The sequence below is a fragment of the Poromitra crassiceps genome (assembly GCF_964638095.1).
Source record: "Poromitra crassiceps genome assembly, chromosome: 9".
In the NCBI taxonomy this organism is placed as follows: Eukaryota; Metazoa; Chordata; class Actinopteri; order Beryciformes; family Melamphaidae; genus Poromitra; species Poromitra crassiceps.
Genome location: NC_139630.1, coordinates 27,872,922 through 27,880,891, shown reverse-complemented (window position 1 = coordinate 27,880,891; position 7,970 = coordinate 27,872,922). Strand labels below are relative to the sequence as shown.

The 7,970-nt window shown below is 40.2% G+C and overlaps 1 long non-coding RNA gene across 1 annotated transcript; it reads left to right on the top strand.

Annotated features, from left to right (window-relative positions):
- Window positions 1-3,019: 3,019 nt before the first annotated feature.
- Window positions 3,020-6,284, top strand: LOC310782711. Its single transcript, XR_014553040.1, has 3 exons — window positions 3,020-3,178; window positions 4,467-4,578; window positions 5,258-6,284. It is a non-coding gene; the product is annotated as an uncharacterized lncRNA (long non-coding RNA).
- Window positions 6,285-7,970: the final 1,686 nt, after the last annotated feature.

Below are 7,970 nucleotides of genomic sequence, written 5' to 3'. Positions count from 1 at the left end.
TTAAAGAGCTTACTGAAATAGTACTTACTAATAATTTTTTTATGTTTGAAAAACACTTATTCTTACACGTGGGACTGCCATGGGTAGCAAAATGGCTCCCAATTATGCAAATCTGTATGTGGGCCTTCTTGAGACCAATTTTATTCTCAACAAGAATTGTAATCCTTTTCTACCTTTTATCCAAATTTGGAAACGCTACATTGATGACATTTTTTTGATCTGGACTGGGTCTGCCTCAGAGTCAGCTGCTTTTCACACATTTCTAAATGATAGCAGTGAACATCTTAAATTTACCATAGCCTCTGATGCTGTACGTATGAACTTCCTTGACATTTTGATTTACAAAGCCAATGGTAGACTGAGCACGGATTTATATCGGAAACCTACAGACCGTAATTCCCTCCTCCATGCTGACAGTTACCACCCCACACCTCTCAAAAAGGGTATTCCTATTGGCCAATTTAAGCGTATATGTAGGACCTGCAGTTCAGATGTAGCTTTTAAAATGCACTCAAAGGATCTTGAGAAACGTTTTCGACGGCGGGGCTATCCTGAACAGTATTGAACCAGCTTCCAATAGATTTCAGCATTGTTCACAAGTTGACTGTCTCTCCACTAGAGAGAGACATAACGGAGAACAACCAATCAATTGTCTGATCCCCTTGGCAGGCAGTTCGAAAAAATTGTTCAAAAACACTGGTCCATTTTAAGCTCTGATCCTGCTCTGAATAAGGTTTTTTCTGTCTCACCACGTATTGTTTACAGAAGACCTCCCAACCTGAAGAACTTCCTGGTCAGGTCGCATTTGAGGCAACCCACACCCTCACATTTTCTTAATAACATTCCCGATGGTAACTATAAATGTGGTGATTGTGCCCAATGTAAATTCACCCACAAATGTCATACATTCAACCATCCAGTGACGGGTAAAACATTTAAAATAAAGGGTATCATCAGCTGTACCACATCAAATATTATTTATATGATTAGATGTTTGTGTGGATCAGTCTACATTGGCAAATCTTCCAGAGCTTTAAAAACCAGAATATCTGAACACAGGAGTGACTAAGGATTTTAAGAATCCTGTGGCACTTCATTTCTTCCAGGCCAAACATTGTATCTCTTCACTCAAATATTTTGGTGAGGTGACATTAGCAATGTTCACTTTAGCTGCCGGAGGTCATCCCTCCCTTATTTCTTTATTTCTATTTTAATATTTATGTGTGGGCATCTTTATCCTACCCTTTGCAGAGCAACTGCCTTGGCCCCTCCTTTTCTAGATGTTTCTCTACAGAATGTTTTTCTACAGAATTGTTTTATGGCTCATTTCCACCGCAGGTAGTAGCGCGATCCCGCTCCGCTCGACTCGATAAATTGTCTCATCCCACCGGTTTACACTGTCCCAGCCCGGGTTGTATTGGAGTCGAGTCGTGCTACTTTTCGTACCTGCCTCGTCGGGGTTCTATTCTGTCAACCCGGGTTCATACGGTGACGTGAAAACATTGTAGACGACTGATTGGCCAGGCAGAATCGTGTTTACTCTATCTACTGACTGTCAATGCGCTGCATACCAGTTTAGTGGGCTTACATTCTCTTCTGTTATGTTATTTCCATCAGCCTTTGTGTTGCTGCCTTCGCCTTTGTGAAATAAAGTCGTGGCGGTGGTTTCAATTGTTTTCAGAGTGAAAAAAGTCCGCTGCTCAGCAAGCTCCTGTAGTTAGTTGAGCTGCAGCGCTCCGCTAGACCGCAGCGGGTGTTTGGTGAAGCCGCGTCTTGCCTGAGAGGCCGCGGGGTACAGGGCAGGCTTCACTCTGTTGCGCCTCTTCCGTCCGCGCGCAGCGCAGCGCATGCCTGAGTTTGACTAACTACAAAGTGATATCCATTTTCCTGGCCGATTGTCACATTCGCCCATGTCCACTGTAGGTCATTTAGAGGCACCAGTATTTCTTAAACAGTTTAAAAGTTCTGTGGATGGATTTAATTGTAACGTTATGTCTACTTCGGCTATAAGCGAAGGACAGATATGCGGGGGCGGGGGTGGGTGGGGGCAGATGATCCGCGGTGGAAGCAAAACGTCCATCGAGTCGAAACGATTAGAGCCGAGTGGGGACGAGCTGTGCAGGGCTGTTAAATGTGGTGGAATTAAGCCATTAGACTTGCCCTTGCTCCTTGTTTACTGTATTTTCTAGTGTACCGACAACTTTGCTTCCTACACTAGGCTATACTATCTTAAATTGTACTTTTTGTGTGTATTATGTCTTGAGATTATGTCTTAATGGTTGATTGCTTTCACCTGTTTTCTTTCCCCCACGCCCATTAGTGGGAGGAGATGTTTGACTTGTATAAATGGGTGCTCTGTCATTTTGTGCTTCATTCTGATGAAGGTCTCACGACCGAAACGTCAATAATATAACAAATAAACTGTGAGTTAAGTGGATGCAGTGTGCGGACTTCACTTCTTTTTGATCCTTTTTTCATAGAACCTGCAACGCTTCCTTCCCTACCAAAAAAACAAAAACACCTCCGCCCCTTCGACCGTTTCTCTCCGTCTCATTTTTAGATCAGCGTTGACCACAGTGTGTTTGCAAGTTTTACACTACACACTATTAGAAGGGTACATGGGTGTGTACACACACGCGTGCACGCACACACGCACACACACACACACACACACACACACACACACACACACACACACACACACACACACACACACACACACACACACACACACACACACACACACACACACACACACACACACACACCTTTTTCTTCCATTTGCTGATATTGTTTTCTATACAATAAAGTATTACAAATATTTGTTTTAAGGTGGTTTTCCTACACACTTTGGTTAAATTTAGGTCTTCAAAATCAAGTTTCCTGTAGTGTCGTCCTCAATAGACAAGACTGAGAACTTCAACTCTGGCCTACAACACACACACACACACACAAACACACACTACATGATTGGTCACAAAAGGGTTGCTTATCGCATTACAGAGGATGTTAGGGATGAGGCAGGATAAGACGCAGGGCAGAGAAGGACATACTGACAGATAGAGCGAGGCAGACAGACAGAGAGAGACATTTATGATGATGAAGATGAAGATGAAGAAGACAGTCCTTCTGGTGGTCTGCAGCATCCTGCTTTTCTCAACCTTGGCCCAAGACCCAAGTAAGTTTAGCAGCCAAACCTGCTTGCTGGTTGAATATGACATATTGGCAAATGACAATAGACTTGATGCTATAGAATACATGCACTGTATTGTGGGGAACTTTTGCGCAGCTTTCAATTTTAATTGTTAGCTGTGGTAAACTGATTTGTTTGTTTTTCTCTTCTTGCTGTCCTTACTTATTAATGCCGAAGCAAAAATATTGATTCATGCCATAATCAAATCAAACCAAACCACAGCGAGCCTCAGCAGCCATTGAATATATGAGTCTAAAGCTTATACACCAGGGGTCCCCAATTACTTTTCACCAAGGGCCACATTTTGCTGAGGGTCGGAGGCCGAACTGTGCCGACGGCCGAAAGGCGGCGGCGTGAAACATTTGGTGCATTTGAAGCCAGAGGAATAGAGGAATAACTCATTTTAAATGAACAGTTCTGTTGTCATTATTCAGTCTTAACCACCAATTTGATCCTTTTCTCGCTCACTCCTATGTCACCACCTGGAGGGCTTGAAATTAACTTTTTTGAACACCTGCCAATATGGCTGCTAGATTTTAAAGTTACCAGCCAATTTCCACTAGCCAACATATTTTTCTTGAAATAAACCAGAATATGAGTAGGTTAATGTAAGCATCAGTAAGTGGACCGAGATTCTCAAAGCCTGTGTTGAGGGTCACACAAGAACAAAAATGCACTCTTGAAGCAAAATAAATCCAAAACCAACAAGTTAATTATTTAAATTTCTACTTCAATATAGAACAGTCATTTCTTACACATGAGATTAATTTAGCCGTTTAGTCATCAAGATTATTGAAAAATATTCCATATTCCAGACTGAAATGTTATAACAGAAGTATTGGCCAGAATGACATGAACATTTGGACACCTATTCAGTGTTGAACAGTAATTTCTTACATTACATTTAACCTGATTTAATCAGGATGATTGAAAAATATTAACAGAAGTTGACTATTAGAATGACTTGAACATGAACAATTGGACACTTCCTCAGTGTTGAACGGTAATTTATACACATGAGATTACTTTTAGCCAGATCTTGCATGTTGCATTCAGGTACACTGTAAAAAAAAAAGAAAAAAAAGCAATTCTGGCGCGGGCCACACAGCTCGCTGGCCGCGGGCCGCTATTTGGGAAACCCTGTTATACACTATACTGCTTTGTAAATGTAGCATACATGTCTAATAGTATAAACAAGAGAAGCATACGGAAAGGGGAAGAAGACCAAAATAATGGTATCTGTGTTCATGTTGTTTCTCTGTCTGTTTCTCAGGCGGCGGTGGTCCAGATGCATGCTGTTTCGATTTTACCCCCAAACGCGTGCCTAAGCGCCTGGTGGTGAGCTACAATTACACACACAGACAGTGTGCCATGAAGGGTGTAGTGTGAGTGTTGCATCTCCTGTTTTATTGATCTTCAACCTTACAGACTTTGCTACTCCTGCACAAGGGTAGGAGAGTTATCATGCAGTTATCATAACCAGGCTTTAGGCCACATTTTAATTGATCTGTCATTATAGACATACTATACAGTTCAAATCAAGTTTCAGAATTAGCTGATAAAATAATATCTGCGTGATGTTATAGAGACAGTTGTTTTTTTGAGTTTTCAATCACCATAATGGCAACTGCAGTGATTAAAAATAAATCATAAAAAAATTGGTTTACTGAAACATTTAAGATAACTTGGCAATCAAAAAATAATAATCGAGAGAAAATCTGCAATATATTAAAAAATAATCTACTAAAGGTGCAACGGTTGTGGCAACACATCTGTCACTAAAACAACACTGAGGATTTACTGCAATTGTAAAATGCCCAAGTTGAGCCTGATTGGCTGACTGAGTTGCTATTGGCCGAATTATTGACTGATTGATTATCTGGTTGGTTTGATGACTGTAAATGCAAGGCAAAATGCAACAACAGCAGGCATGATCTCTGTGTGTGTGTGTGTGTGTGTGTGTGTGTGTGTGTGTGTGTGTGTGTCTCTCTCTCTCTCTCTCTCTCTCTCTCTCTCTCTCTCTCTCTCTCTCTCTCTCTCTCTCTCTCTCTCTCTCTTTTATAGCTTTCAGATGAAGAGGAAGAAGCTCTGTGCTGACCCAATTCACGACTGGGTCCAGAACATCATCAAAGTTTTGGATTCCAGACCATAGGCCCAAACGGCTAAAGTGGAGGGTTCTGGCTCCCACTGAGTACCTGTAGCCCCAGCAAGCAATCTGATTGGTCCAAATGATGTTTTAACCACACCATACAAAGCAGAATCTCCCCCCCAAAAATGAGTAGTAACCCATGAGTTAGATTACCATCTTCATCGCTTTTCCATTTTTCTTTCCTTTTTCTCTCATTTGAATTGGTTTAAAACTGCTAAATAATTTCTCAGATGAACTCTGTTTTAATGTGATGTCATGTGATGTATTGAATGTAACGTTTTCAGTGCTAAAGCCCCCCTCCCACACACACACACACACACACACACACACACACACACACACACACACACACACACACACACACACACACACACACACACACACACACACACACACACACACACACACACACACACACACACACACCTTTTTCTTCCATTTGCTGATATTGTTTTCTATACAATAAAGTATTACAAATATTTGTTTTAAGGTGGTTTTCCTACACACTTTGGTTAAATTTAGGTCTTCAAAATCAAGTTTCCTGTAGTGTCGTCCTCAATAGACAAGACTGAGAACTTCAACTCTGGCCTACAATCCATTGAACATCAGTCTGTTAAAGTCACGGGAGGTCTACCACAAACGCTTTATAGTCAGGCACAAACAATCTATTTATTAGCTATATGTATATATATATATATCTCTCTATAAGTATATCTCTCTAATATATATATAAACTCTATAAGTTTTTAGCTCTTTTTGCAACTGCTGCGCCTGTTGCTTAATGCACTTTTTATACTCTTTTTTTAAAGTTTTGTTGTGATGCTTTTAAATGTCCATTTTATTCTCTTCTTTTATTCTTTTATTTTCCTGTCATCCATTTTATGTGAAGCACTTTGAATTGCCTCTGTGTATGAAATGTGCTATACAAATAAACTTGACTTGACTTGACTATATATATATTTATATACGGGAGGAAACACACACAACCATGGAGAAGCAAACTTCACACAGAAAGAACCTGGGACGGAACAGGGTTTGATCCCGGGACCTTCTTGCTGTTAGTGTGAGGTAATAGTGCTAACCACTGAGCCACCTTATTAACCTCATATGGGAAAATACATTTCTTATGGAGAAAATCTGGTGCCAAGTCCCTGTGTCTATAGTTTCTGTTTGCAATACAGAAAATATAAGAATAAAAAAGCTGTAATTTCAAGGGACTATTAGATCTTTTAACATGGCTAATAGCTAACTGACTAATACAGTACATAAACTTCTGATATATATAGACTACAATCAAACATTTTGTAATTTCAGTACTTTGATGAAAATTGATTTAGTCTCACAGTTCAAATACAAAATGGAACCCAAGTGCACGACTCAAGAGGCAGAGTTCAAAGTAAATAGTCTTGTTGATGCCACTTGTTGGTAGAGCTACTGGTGAAGATACAGCTGACTTGGTGTTGGTGAATAACTTGCATTTACAAAAGAAATATGTCAGTTTCCCAAATGTCCCTCCATGAGTTATCCTAGACCTGGTTTCTCTACATTGTTTATAATAATACAGTATAAGTTATGATCCTATTTACCCCCTTCAGTTGGTGGCTTCTTGGCCTTCTCAAATCCATTGGGCTTCCTGGTGTTGAATGTGAAGGATGACACACAAACGCAGTGACAAATAATGTTAAAAACAAAAAGATCTTTATGTAATTGTGATTGAAATGCAGAGAAAAAGAGAAAAAGGAGCCAAAGAAATGCCTTCTCTCCTCACCATGTGTCTCTGGCACCACCTAAAGGTTGCTCAGAATAACAGACTTGATCATGTCCAAAAATGTACAGTACTGTAGATGCAAACAAACTACATTGTATTTGAGCGTGGATTGATTGTTGTACACATGAATTCACTACATCTACATATCTGTCAGTAAGATGCATAATTCTTTTATGTATTGTATTTTTATATTTATTTTACGTATTAATTTACCATGGATCTATCCATTTGGAGATTCTTATGTATTGAATGCATGGAACTGCAAGTGTCATGTCTGTGCAATAGGTCAGCCAAGGGGGACATTTTGTCGTAGCGTCAACTGCATGCTATATTCCCCCATACAAATGTATCAGCGGTCTCAATAACCACAACAATGACTTAACGTGCTGCTGAAGGATGCAGAATCCATTTCCATAGAGATCAACAGCTAGAGACAGTCTAAAGTCCATTTGGGTGAGATGAAAATGGAAAGATTTGCACCTTAGAGCAACTTTTTGGTTCTAAATCTAAACGTTAGAAAGGACATGCAAGTATATGTTCTATCATTCTATGATGCATAAGGTTAGACAAGGTCAACTTTCTTCATCATTTTGCATATTAGACTATTAGAGTCATACTCTATGGAGGTTCATAGCAATGATAAAAAGTGTGTGTACAGCACAGCTACATCTCACACCTGCGTGACTTAACATAGTCAATTTTGTCACGCGTGCACACACACACGCGTTCGCAGTTTTTGATTCTACGCCACCGGATATGAAGTTCCAAACGACTCAATAAACATGCGCAGCTATCGACTGAACGTGTCACACACGCATGCTTTGATGCCTGTGTAGCAAAGCAACACTTGACGTGTCATG